Raw genomic sequence first — 13,805 nt, forward strand, 5'->3', positions numbered from 1 at the left:
AGTAATTTACAAGTTTGGTGAAACTGAATGTGCACTCCAGATGGATCAGGTGAGAAGCCTGATGGATTCATTCTAAGATGAATATAAAGATTCGTAAACAGATGGGTCTTTCATTTGAGGCAGGGTCTCACTATATAGTTTTGCCTGGTCTGGTCTGGAACTCACTATGTAGACCAGGCTACTCTATATGGTGGAGACTCACTTGCCCCTATCCACCAAATGCTTGGATAAAAGGCATGTGCTGGTAGGTCAACTTTTTATTTTTATTTTTTATTTGTTGGGTGCCGTGAACTTTTATTGAGGGTATTCAAGAGAATAGGGAGGGCTCCCTGAGCCCCTCCCTATTATTATGGGGGTCTGGGATGGAAATTGTGGGTATGAACACGGAAGGCCATGCCAGTGAGCTTCCCATTCAGCTCTGGTATGACCTTGCCCTCAGCCTTGGCAGCACCAGTGGATGCAGGGATGATGTTCTGAGCAGCCCCATGGCCATCATGCCATAGCTTTCCAGGGGGGCGCATCCACAGTCTTCTGAGTGGCAGTGATGGCATGGACTGTGATCATGACCTCTTCCAAGATGCCAAAGTTGTCACGGATGACCTTGGCCGGGGGCCTAAGCAGTTGGTGGTGCAGGATGCATTGCTGACAATCTTAAGTGGGTTGTCATACTTCTTGTGGTTCACACCCATCACAAACATGGGGGAATTGGCAGAAGGGGTGAAGACGACTCCTCAAGTGGGCCCTGGCCTCCATGATGGTGAAGATGCCAGTAGACTCCATGACACACTCAGTACCAGCATCACTCCATTTGATGTTATCGGGATCTTGATCCTGGAAGATGGTGATGGGCTTCCCGTTGATGACAAGCTTCCCATTTCACCCTTGACTGTGCTGTTGAATTTGGCATGGGTGGAGTTATACTGGAACATGTAGGCCATGTAGTTGAGGTCAATGGAGGGGTTGTTTATGGTAACAATCTCTACTTTGCCATGTGCAGAGCAGAAGGCAGCTTTATATGGCCAAATATGTTCACACTGACTTTCACCATTTTGTCTATGGGGTGAGGCTGGCGCTACACAAGAAGATGCGGCTGTCTTTGGAAGAGGGAGGAGCCGGGTCAACTTTTTAAAAGGGATTTGTCTCTTAACAGTAAGATATAGCTGGGGATGTAGCTCATTTGGTATATAGTTCAATAACCAACAAGAGGTTCAAACCTGATCATAGCATAAAGCCAGTATATGTGGTGGTACATGCCTGTAATCCCAGCATTCACCTGTGATCCCAGCATTCACCCGTGATCCCAGCACTCACCTATGAGTCTAGCATTCACATGTGATCCCAGCATTCACCTGTGATCCCAACATTCATCTGTGATTCAAGCATTAATCTGTGACCCTAGCATTCACTAGGTGAGGGCAGGAGTGTCAGAAGTTCAAGATAATCTTTGGCTACATAGGAAATGTGAGGCCAACCTGGGCCAACAATTAGACACATTCTGAAGTCATTTCTAAAGGAATTGTCTTTCAGTGGGACAGAGCAGAGTCAGAGACATCGGGGAGCACATAAGAACTCAATGCATGACAGATATGTCACCACACCTCAATGAGTAAGGTTTCAGTTACCTGCAGGTAGCTTGAAGGATGGGTTAACTATATCAGAGTATAATTCCATTCCTGTTTTAACTTTAATGCTGAGACTGACTTAATGTGAAAGTTAAGCAATAAAGGCAACAGAATACAACATAGACACACACATAACTTACAGTCTAGGAGTGTGGACAATCCTAAAGAAAACCCTTCAATTCTAAGGCTTACAAGGGAAATAGATGGATTTTATTGTAAATGATACATTTCTAACCATGGATTTAGAGACCAATAAGTCAGGACCTCCCTTAATTATCCATAGACTAATATTTCTCAGTTGAAGAATGTGTTTTTTCTCTCCTAGGACATCTGCCAATTTCTGAAGACACTTTTGGATGTCACACTGAGCTGTGTGAACATCCCCAATGTGAGGTACAACACCATAGCAAAGGAACATCTGGCAAAATATCAATCATGCTGAGACTAGGAGACCCTGATGCCACAGGCTGTCACCCAAGATGCCATAGACTGTCACACATGATGCTACATTTCAAATTAACATTCTACTGAGAAGGTTAGTGAATTGACAGGAAAAAGACAAGGGGTCCTGTCGAGTATTAGACAAATAGAAATTTTTCTAATTGGCTCCTCAGGATATGAACAGAGGTTTACACTTCCAAGAGATGTGCGTGAACACAGTGGTGAATTGTTACCCTTCGAGACTGACCTGATTAGGTGAGAATGTCAGATGATTATGAGTTGGTGATATTTCACTGCACAATTAGAATTTATATATTCTCTGTACATCTGTCACCCTCTCTCCCGACAGAAAGCCTTCAAAGCAGCTGGATTTTAGCTTCTCTTTTTCTGGATAAACTGACCACTTCCCTTTTCTCCCCTCCCCTTTTCCCTCCTCTCCCCTTCCTTTTTCCCTCCTCTCCCCTCCCAATATGGTTGTGCTACACCGTGGAAACAGTCTTCTCTTGATCAAACTAAGCAAGAAACTAGCCAGCCTTCGCTCTGAGTGGCTCTCAGCATTGTGTCTCTAGCCCAACACTTCCCAAGTTCTTGTTTGCAAACGAAGTGGAGACAGTTGGACATAATGTTCCTGATGTCCACAGGGAATGCCTTCCCTTATTCTTGAGCTTGCTGAGCCATGTGGTTGTCCTTCAGAGAGGGTTTAAAGCCTCTCCCACCACTGTTATTTGTCCTGCTTCCTTCTACCCATGAAGGCCTTTTGAAACACTCTTGTCTTGGTCTTGAGTTCCAGGATAATTTACCCCTTAGGGAGCCCAATATTATCCTATAGATCTTAAAGACAGGGAAACTGAGATCTAGAGGGGCTAGATCTTTATCTACTTTCAGAGAAGGGGAAGGCAGGGAGAAAGCAGGAATCTTGCCTCCAGCTGGATACTCCAGCTAGTTTTTTTTTTTTAATTGCAAGACTACATGCAATGCCAGTTCCTATTTCTCCTATATTCTCTTCATCTTCTCTACTTTTCCATCCTACCCCTACCCTTTTGCCATGAACTGAATCTCTCCTCATTCTTGTATTGAAGCCCTAACTCCCAAATGTGGCTCTGACTGGGGACAAGGCCTTTAGAGAAGTAGTCAGTAGCATGCTAGCATTACAGAAAGACACATTTCTATTAGTCAAGAGGCCAGTGGCAAGGTGGTCAGCTGCAATCCCCATCCCAGGGTGCTGCATTGGGTATGGGAAAGTGCTTTTCAACAGTTGCCTGTGCAGGTCAGTTGGTTCCCTCCTCTCAGCATGTACTGCTGAGCTATAGAGGTCTTGCTAAGTATTCACACCCACACACCAGTTCCAAGAAAGGTAAAGCGATGGGGCTTTTGTGGTTTCATGAGTCACATTGGCTACTCTTGCCAAGTATTCAAATCTTGTGGCTCAAGGAGCCAAGCCATGCTTTCTGACTCTTCAACTGTTTGCTGACTGTGGCTTCAAGCTGTGACTTGCATGAAGTCTTCTCTGATCCAGAAGAGAGGCAGGGGTGAGCTGAGACAACCTGAAAATGTGTTTCAAGATGATCCCAATACTGGGCAGTGGAGTGTCCAGGATGTGACTAGGGAAGTTAGGAGGGATAAGATACTCTAGTCTGGGAGAGAAGAAGACACACTTCTCATTGGAGAAGGCTAGGGAAGGACTGGAGATGCTAGGTAGAGGCCAGGAGAAACTCAATAAGTAGCTGTGAGGTGAGAATTGAAAGCATTTAAGGATGGGGGGAGGGCAGGAAAGAAAGAGGAGAAAGCAGAAAGAAAAGGAGAAGATAAGAGACAAACCCTCAGAAGATGCCAGTGCTTGGGACTTCCGTGCTGGTTTGAGTTTTATTTTCATTGCCACTCAGGATTCTAGGGAGGAAGGAGGCAGAGGGTCTGAGAGGATAGGCATCATGGTTAAGCAAAGAGCAGGTAGGAGAGGGTGATGTTCTTGCATGAGGGTTTAAACATTCACAGTCACTTTTGGCACATCTATGCTTGAAGGATAGATGTCCAAGACCAAGGCACCAGAATAGTTGAGAGCTGAAAAGACCCAGAGTGATTTGCTCAGTTGGCCAAATAGAGGCTCCGGTTTTATTATTTATCTATCAAGTATATGTGTGCGCATGCATGCACTTCTGTGTGAGTGCCTGTACATGAGTACCTGTGTGTGTAGATGACAAAGGACAATCTTGGATTGCTTTTCTTCAACCACAGTCCTTCTCCTCCTCCTCTTTCTTCTTTTGAGTTATGATATTTCACTCTCTTGGAATTTCTCAAAAAGGCCAGGCTTGCTGGCTAGTGATTCCCTGGGACTCAAATGTCTCTGCCTCTCCATTGTTGGGATTATGAGCACACTCTATAACACCTGGCTTTTTCATGTGGATTTTGGAAACTGAACTCAGGTCTTTATGCTTTCAAGACAAATAGCTTACTACTCAATGATATCCCGAGGTTTTCTTCTGTTTTAACATTACACATAGTTCCTACCTGTCACTACTGTGGCCTCTTCATCAAGCATATTAATCCCTGAGTAATGTTGATGTTCAAGTCAGCAATCTCTACTGCTGCACTATGTGGCTCTAACTCCAAAGCCAATGGCTCCATTTAATTTTTGTCTGGGGGAATTTTTGGCCTTTGAACCCTGGATCTTCCTGTTCTCTCAGAAGACTGGCTGCGAGGCACTGATCTGGGGGATTTGTCACCTCTTGAAGGGTTTCCATCATGAAGCGCCATGATCTCCATGCATCATCAGTCTTGCTTGGTACCACTTTCTGAGTGCTTGCTGTGTGCCACGCATGGTGCCAAATATGTTCTGGAAGCTCTGGTCTGGAAGATGTCCCCCATCTCCAGTCTATATGCTGGAGCTCTAACCTTGAAGGTATTAGAGTATGACTGGATCTAAAATCTTTGAAGAGGTGATTAAGTGGAATGAAGTCTGAATCTAGAAGACCCAGGGTGATTTTGTTTCCATAAAGGAAGAAAGATAGGTACACCCACTTTCCTCTATTTTCTCTTGTATAGTGCCAGCTTTAGGATTCTGTGTCCTGCTCTTTCCAGACATGTTGCTATGACCTCAGTCTGGAGCTACCTTCTCTCTGCCTTACAGGTTGACTCTTCCTGTCCAGCATCTTTCCCTAGGAAGTCAGTCTCAGAACCTCAACAGATATGGAGCCACAGCTGGAATTCTTTCCCTCTGCACATCCACCATGCCATGATCTGCTTGTCTGCCATCTCTGAGCTCATCAAACTGCAAGCTTCAAAGGGGTGACTGCCTTGTCACTGTATTTTTATGAACTCCATGGAGCTTTTGAGATAAATACACAGCAATCAAATGTGTGATCCCCTGTGAGACTGTGAATATGATATTATGTAAGTGTTCATGAGTGTGAGATTAATGTAAGTTAGTTAGTGTGTTACTGTGTGAGAATGTGTGTTTGAATGGCTGTGTGAATGTGTATATTTAAGTATGTGTATGTGTGTATGTGACTGTGTGTGAATAAGTGTAAGGTTGTGAGCATATGAGGGTGAGTGTCCATGTGAGATAGTGAATGTGTGTATGCTTGCCCATGTGGTTAAACAAATGTGTAAGAGACTATACAATTGTGTGTGTGAGAATGATATATCTGCTCAGCAGTGGGCACCAGTTGCGGAATGGTGGTGTGTTCATGTGTAGTATTCTGGACCACTATTTAAATGACCGACCACAGATGAATACAAGATGGAGGAGTCTGTAAAATTTCATGATGAATGAAGAAAATGGCACAAGACATGAATAAAATAAAACAGTCTTGCAAACAGTCTCTACATTCCTCAAATTGCTAAACCCAGAGATGCTAGATCAGATCATCCACCAGTTCCACTCCTAAGTACCTGGCCCAAAGAACTAGAAACATGCACCCGCAAAAGGGTTTCCTGTGGCTATTTCCTGCCAAGTTTGTTATAACACCTGGAAACAGAAACATCCTGAATATCCATCAACAAATGAATATGTAAACAAAATATGGTATAGCTAGCAAAAGAGCTATTTTCTGATGTAACAAAGAAGAAAGGGTTTCCACCTACATAGATGAACCTAGTAAATATTCTCTGAGTGAACTAAGTCAGACACAAAAAATCATATATTGGATGACTTGCTCATATGAATTATCTAGTATAATCTAACCTATTGGGATAAAGCAGATTCATGCTGCTGTAGGCTGAGGAGTAGAAAGACGGGGCAGGGATTGTTTGCTGCTTAAAGGGTATGAGCTTTCTTCCTGATGTGATGAAAACACCTTGGAACTAGATGGTGGTGATGAGGGTCCACTATTGTGAGCATGCTCAGTGCCACTGAGCTGTGTGCTTCAGAATGACTGGGCTGGCAAAGTGGCTCATCCAGTTCAAGTGCCTTGCTGTGCAATCCTGACTACCGGCACTTGAACCCAGGATCCCATGTGAAAGAAGAGAACTGGCTCCCCAAAGTTGTTCTCTGACCTCTGTATGCTCACCATGACAAGAATGTTCTTACACACACACACACACACACACACACACAGACACACATACACACACACAGAGACACACAGACACACATACACATACACACACACAAATACACGGGTGTGCATGCGCATACACACATACATGCATATATACAATAATAATAAATAAAATTGAGAGACAAACCAAAGTATTGTGGGGTGTTGCTTACTGGTAGAACACTTGACTATCATGTGTGACATCATCCTAAGTTCAATGCCCAGAGTGTGAAAAATAAAATGAACCAAAAACATTCTCAGATGATCTCAATGTTAAATTTTATGATATTGTATGTATACCACCATAGGAAAATATGCATATATAATGTTATGGATACACACACACACACACACACACACACACACACACACACACACATATATATATATAGTGACTATTATAAATATATGGATCACATTAGTGGCAGCATTTGGAGAAGGGGAAAGAGAACTGGACAGTTCAGCAGATATTGAGAAAATCTCTGTCTGCAACATTTTATTACTTTAAGACAACCTGTAGTATGTGTGACCAAATGGCAGCATTGATTAAAATTAGATTCAGTGTGTTAATGTTTGCTCACTGAGCCCTTTCATTTTCTGAAGGTTTGAAACATCACAATGAAAAGAAGAGAAAGCCTGTACCTCCAAAAGCCTTTCTTCCTGGCAGCAGAGAGGATTTCCTTTCCCCATTGCACCCTGGGAGCATTTCATTTAAGGATGGAAGAACATGAGATTTTGTCATGTTTTCACCTGACTGCATCCTATTATTTTAGAGTCTATTGAAATTAATGATGCAGGCTCTTCATTTTTTTCCTACACAGACCTGGCACTTGGACTCTGATCAATGTGTGCTGTCTTCTGTAGGGTTGGTGAAGGGCTGGGGGCTTTTCATCTCAGATAATTACTTTCCCCCTTTTGTTTGATAGAGGACAGGGTTTTCATTTCAGGCCCATACCATTCAAAGATAAGACAGTAAGCTTGCTTTCTTGGTTCATGATCTTAAAAATGAGTTATTCCATTGTCGTTACAGACAATTCTTTAATCTATCATGCCACTCGACATAACAGTAGGGAAAGGAGGATGGTCCAGCACCACTTTTAGATGCTGTCTATTAAGTCCCGCAGAAAAAGACTCACCTCTGCAGATGAGGCAGAGGATGGCCAGCTGATGTTTTTCCTTAACAAGATTTACTTTCTCTCTGGATCTTGTTCTTTTCTTCTGAAAAAACAAAGTGAACACGCTTAATGTTCCAGAATTATCTATGTGGTCAGGTTAAGAAAGATTTAAACAAGATTTAGTTAAGTGTGTATATCCAGGAATGACGAAATGCTATTGGGGGCCCTATCATCCAACTTTTTTCTGAAGGTCCCTTTAAAGCCAGGCTGTCCAAAAATGCATCTTATGGTTGAGGAAGTTAAAGTGAAGGTTAGCAAAAGGACTGGGCAGAGACTGACACTGGCCATCAAAGTCACGAGTACAGGGTTCACCTACAATCCTCCTTGCTCATCAGTTTTAGCTTCAAATATCTTTTGTTCCTTTCCAAAGATCAAACATTAGGGCTAGGGAGAAGACTCAGTAGGTAGAGCATTTGTCACATAAGTGTGAGGACCTGACTTTGGGTCCCCATAACCTATGAAAAGCCTTAGGTGGCAGCACAAGACATGGTAGAGAGTAGGGGACTGTGGGATTCACACCGGTGAATCCCAGAAGCTTGCAGGCCAGGTAACAGCAAACAAGAATTCTTCTTTGAAATAAGGGGAGGGTGAATATTAATTCTGAGATCTGTCAGAGAAAACCCAGTTCCACCATTTGAGCCAATTTGAAGCAAGCTTCTAATTAAATACTCACAAGAACAGGATTTGGTTAGGACTACTCCTTGGAATTCCTAGCTGAGTAGTCCCAAGAGTTACAGGAGCTTATAAGGACAAACCCATTAGGCTACTAATTTGGATTTGTTATTTTTCAAGAACTACAACTCCCAGCATTTCAGGAAGTTACCTGGTCTTTGGGTGGGTGGAGCTTAGACATTAACTAAGATTTAAAAGCACAACAGAATACAATATCCTCAAAGCCCCCTTCTTTCCAAGGGCATTTATCTTTCATTAGTAAGATTTTTCTTTTTTTTTTTTTTTTTTTTTTATTTTTTTTATTTTTTTTTATTATTATTCGATATAATTTATTTACATTTCAAATGATTTCCCCTTTTCTAGCCCCCCCACTCCCCGAAAGTCCCGCAAGCCCCCTTCTCTTCCCCTGTCCTCCCACCCACCCCTTCCCACTTCCCCGTTCTGGTTTTGCTGAATACTGTTTCACTGAGTCTTTCCAGAACCAGGGGCCACTCCTCCTTTCTTCTTGTACCTCATTTGATGTGTGGATTATGTTTTGGGTATTCCAGTTTTCTAGGTTAATATCCACTTATTAGTGAGTGCATACCATGATTCACCTTTTGAGTCTGGGTTACCTCACTTAGTATGATATTCTCTAGCTCCATCCATTTGCCTAAGAATTTCATGAATTCATTGTTTCTAATGGCTGAATAGTACTCCATTGTGTAGATATACCACATTTTTTGCATCCACTCTTCTGTTGAGGGATACCTGGGTTCTTTCCAGCATCTGGCAATTACAAATAGGGCTGCTATGAACATAGTAGAACATGTATCCTTATTACATGGTGGGGAGTCTTCTGGGTATATGCCCAGGAGTGGTATAGCAGGATCTTCTGGAAGTAAGGTGCCCAGTTTTCGGAGGAACCGCCAGACTGATTTCCAGAGTGGTTGTACCAATTTGCAACCCCACCAGCAGTGGAGGAGTGTTCCTCTTTCTCCACACCCTCTCCAACACCTGCTGTCTCCTGAATTTTTAATCTTAGCCATTCTGACTGGTGTAAGATGAAATCTTAGGGTTGTTTTGATTTGCATTTCCCTAATGACTAATGAAGTTGAGCATTTTTTAAGATGCTTCTCCGCCATCCGAAGTTCTTCAGGTGAGAATTCTTTGTTTAACTCTGTACCCCATTTTTTAATAGGGTTGTTTGGTTTTCTGGAGTCTAACTTCTTGAGTTCTTTATATATATTGGATATTAGCACTCTATCTGATGTAGGATTGGTGAAGATCTTTTCCCAATTTGTTGGTTGCCGATCTGTCCTCTTGATGGTGTCCTTTGCCTTACAGAAACTTTGTAATTTTATGAGGTCCCATTTGTCCATTCTTGCTCTTAGAGCATACGCTATTGGTGTTCTGTTCAGAAACTTTCTCCCTGTACCGATGTCCTCAAGGGTCTTCCCCAGTTTTTTTTCTATTAGCTTCAGAGTGTCTGGCTTTATGTGGAGGTCCTTGATCCATTTGGATTTGAGCTTAGTACAAGGAGACAAGGATGGATCAATTCGCATTCTTCTGCATGCTGACCTCCAGTTGAACCAGCACCATTTGTTGAAAAGGCTATCTTTTTTCCATTGGATGTTTTCAGCCTCTTTGTCGAGGATCAAGTGGCCATAGGTGTGTGGGTTCATTTCTGGATCTTCAATCCTGTTCCATTGATCCTCCTGTCTGTCACTGTACCAATACCATGCAGTTTTTAACACTATTGCTCTGTAGTATTGCTTGAGGTCAGGGATACTGATTCCCCCAGATTTCCTTTTGTTGCTGAGAATAGTTTTAGCTATCCTGGGTTTTTTGTTGTTCCAGATGAATTTGATAATTGCTCTTTCTAGCTCTGTGAAGAATTGAGTTGGGATTTTGATGGGTATTGCATTGAATCTGTATAGTGCTTTAGGCAAAATGGCCATTTTAACTATATTGATTCTGCCGATCCATGAGCATGGGAGGTTTTCCCATTTTTTGAGGTCTTCTTCCATTTCCTTCTTCAGAGTCTTGAAGTTCTTGTCATACAGATCTTTCACATGTTTGGTAAGAGTCACCCCAAGATACTTTATACTGTTTGTGGCTATTGTGAAGGGGGTCATTTCCCTAATTTCTTTCTCAGCCTGCTTATCCTTTGAGTATAGGAAGGCCACTGATTTGCTTGAGTTGACTTTATAACCTGCCACTTTGCTGAAGTTGTTTATCAGCTGTAGGAGCTCTCTAGTGGAGTTCTTTGGGTCACTTAGGTAGACGATCATGTCGTCTGCAAATAATGATAGTTTGACTTCTTCCTTTCCAATTTGTATCCCTTTGACCTCCTTATGTTGTCGAATTGCCCGAGCTAGTACCTCAAGTACAATATTGAAAAGATAAGGAGAAAGGGGGCAGCCTTGTCTGGTCCCTGATTTCAGTGGGATTGCTTCAAGTTTCTCTCCATTTAGTTTGATGCTGGCTACCGGTTTGCTGTATATTGCTTTTACTATGTTTAGGTATGGGCCTTGAATTCCTGTTCTCTCCAAGACTTTAAGCATGAAGGGATGCTGAATTTTGTCAAATGCTTTTTCAGCATCCAATGAAATGACCATGTGGTTTTGTTCTTTGAGTTTGTTTATGTAGTGGATTGTATTGATGGATTTCCGTATATTGAACCAACCCTGCATTCCTGGGATAAAGCCTACTTGATCATGGTGGATGATCGTTTTGATGTGTTCTTGGATTCGGTTGGCAAGAATTTTATTGAGTATTTTTGCATCGATGTTCATAAGGGAAATTGGTCTGAAGTTCTCTTTCTTTGTTGGATCTTTGTGTGGCTTTGGTATCAGCGTAATTGTGGCTTCGTAGAAGGAATTGGGTAGTGTTCCTTCTGTTTCTATTTTGTGGAATAGTTTGAAGAGTATTGGTGTTAACTCTTCTTTGAAGGTCTGGTAGAATTCTGCACTGAAGCCATCTGGTCCTGTGCTTTTTTTGGTTGGAAGACTTTCTATGACTCCTTCTATTTCTTTAGGCATTATGGGACTGTTTAGATGGTCTAGTTGGTCCTGATTTAATTTTGGTATTTGGTATCTGTCAAGGAAATTGTCCATTTCCTCCAGATTCTCCAGTTGTGTTGAGTATAGGCTCTTGTAGTAGGATCTGATGATTTTTTGGATTTCCTCAGTTTCCGTTGTTATATCTCCCTTTTCATTTCTAAGTTTGTTAATTTGGATACTTTCTCTGTGCCCTTTGGTCATTCTGGCTAAGGGTTTATCTATCTTGTTGATTTTCTCAAAGAACCAGCTCCTGGTATTGTTGATTTTTTGTATGGTTCTCTTTGTTTCTACTTGATTGATTTCGGCCCTGAGTTTGATGATTTCCTGCCTTCTACTCCTCCTGGGCGAAATAGCTTCTTTTTGTTCTAAGGCTTTCAGGTGTGTCATTAAGCTGGTAATGTATGCTCTCTCCATTTTCTTTTTGGAGGCACTCAGGGCTATGAGTTTTCCTCTTAGCACTGCTTTCATTGTGTCCCATAGATTTGGGTATGTTGTGTTTTCATTTTCATTGTGTTCTAAAAAGTCTTTAATTTCTTTCTTTATTTCTTCCTTGACCAAGGTATCATTGAGTAGAGTATTGTTCAGTTTCCACGTGTATGTGGGCTTTCTGTTGTTTCTGTTGCTATTGAAGACCACTTTTACTCCATAGTGATCAGATAGGAGGCATGGGATTAGTTCGATCTTCTTATATTTGTTGAGGTCTGTCTTGTGACCAATTATATGGTCGATTTTGGAGAAGGTACCATGAGGTGCTGAGAAAAAGGTATATTCTTTTGTTTTAGGATAGAATGTTCTATATATATCTGTTAAATCTAATTGGTCCAAAGCTTCAATTAGTTTCATTGTGTCCCTGTTTAGTTTCTGTTTTCCTGATCGGTCCATTGAGGAAAGTGCAGTGTTGAAGTCACCCACAATTATTGTGTTAGGTGCAATGTGTGCTTTTAGTTTTAATAAAGTTTCTTTTACAAAAGAGGGTGCCCTTACATTTGGGGCATAGATGTTCAGGATTGTCAGTTCTTCTTTTTGTATTTTTCCTTTGACCAGCAAGAAGTGTCCCTCAGGGTCTCTTTTGATGACTTTGGGTTGAAAGTCAATTTTATCTGATATTAAAATGGCTACTCCAGCTTGTTTCCTGAGACCATTTGCTTGTAAAATTGTCTTCCAGCCTTTTACTCTAAGGTAGTGTTTGTCTTTGACCCTGAGGTGTGTTTCCTGTAAGCAGCAAAATGTAGGGTCCTGTTTACGTATCCATTCAGTTAGTCTGTGTCTTTTTATTGGGGCATTAAGTCCATTGATGTTAAGAGATATTAAGGAATAGTGATTGTTACTTCCTATCATTTTTGACGTTATTTTTTAAATTTGAATGCTTAACTTCTTTTGGGTTTGATGAAAGGTTACTATCTTGCTTTTTCCAGGGTGAAGTTTCCCTCCTTGTATTGGTGTTGTCCTCCTATTATCCTTTTTAGGGCCGGGTTTGTGGATAGATATTGGGTAAACTTCGTTTTGTCATGAAATATCTTAGTTTCTCCATCTATGGTGATTGAGAGTTTTGCTGGATATAGTAGTTTTGGTTTGCATTTGTGTTCTCTTAGAGTCTGCATGAGATCTGCCCAGGACCTTCTAGCCTTCATAGTCTCAGGTGAAAAGTCTGCTGTGATTCTGATAGGTCTTCCTTTATATGTTACTTGGCCTTTTTCTCTTACTGCCTTTAGTATTCTTTCTTTGTTTAGAACATTTGGTGTTTTGATTATTATGTGACGGGAAGTATTTCTGTTCTGGTCCAGTCTGTTTGGAGTTCTGTAGGCTTCTTGTATATTCATGGGCATCTCTCTCTTAAGGTTAGGGAAGTTTTCTTCCATAATTTTATTGAAGATATTTGCTGGCCCTTTAAGTTGTAAATCTTCACTCTCCTCTATGCCTATAATCCTTAGGTTTGGTCTTCTCATTGTGTCCTGGATTTCCTGGATATTTTGGGTTACAAGCTTTTTGCATTTTGCATTTTCTTTAACTGTTGAGTCCATGGTTTCTATGGAATCTTCAGCATCTGAGATTCTTTCTTCTATCTCTTGTATTCTGTTGTTGATATTTGTATCTCTGTCCCCTGATTTCTTCCCAAGGCTTTCTATCTCCAAAGTTGTCTCCCTTTGAGTTTTCTTAGTTGTTTCTACTTCTGATTTTAGATCCAGGATGGTTTTGCTTAGCTCCTTCACTTGCATGTTTGTGTTTTCCTGTAATTCTTTAAGAGATTTTTGTGTTTTCTCTTTCATGAGCTCAGCCTGTTGACCAATATTCTCCTGTATTTCTTTAAGAGATTTT

The 13,805-nt window shown here is 41.5% G+C and overlaps 1 pseudogene; it reads right to left on the reverse strand.

The window, feature by feature from the left end:
* Window positions 1–347: 347 nt before the first annotated feature.
* Window positions 348–1,048, reverse strand: LOC127680258 (glyceraldehyde-3-phosphate dehydrogenase-like; annotated as a pseudogene).
* Between the last annotated feature and the right edge of the window lie 12,757 nt (window positions 1,049–13,805).

Source organism: Apodemus sylvaticus, chromosome 3 (genome assembly GCF_947179515.1).
Source record: "Apodemus sylvaticus chromosome 3, mApoSyl1.1, whole genome shotgun sequence".
Lineage (NCBI taxonomy): Eukaryota > Metazoa > Chordata > Mammalia > Rodentia > Muridae > Apodemus > Apodemus sylvaticus.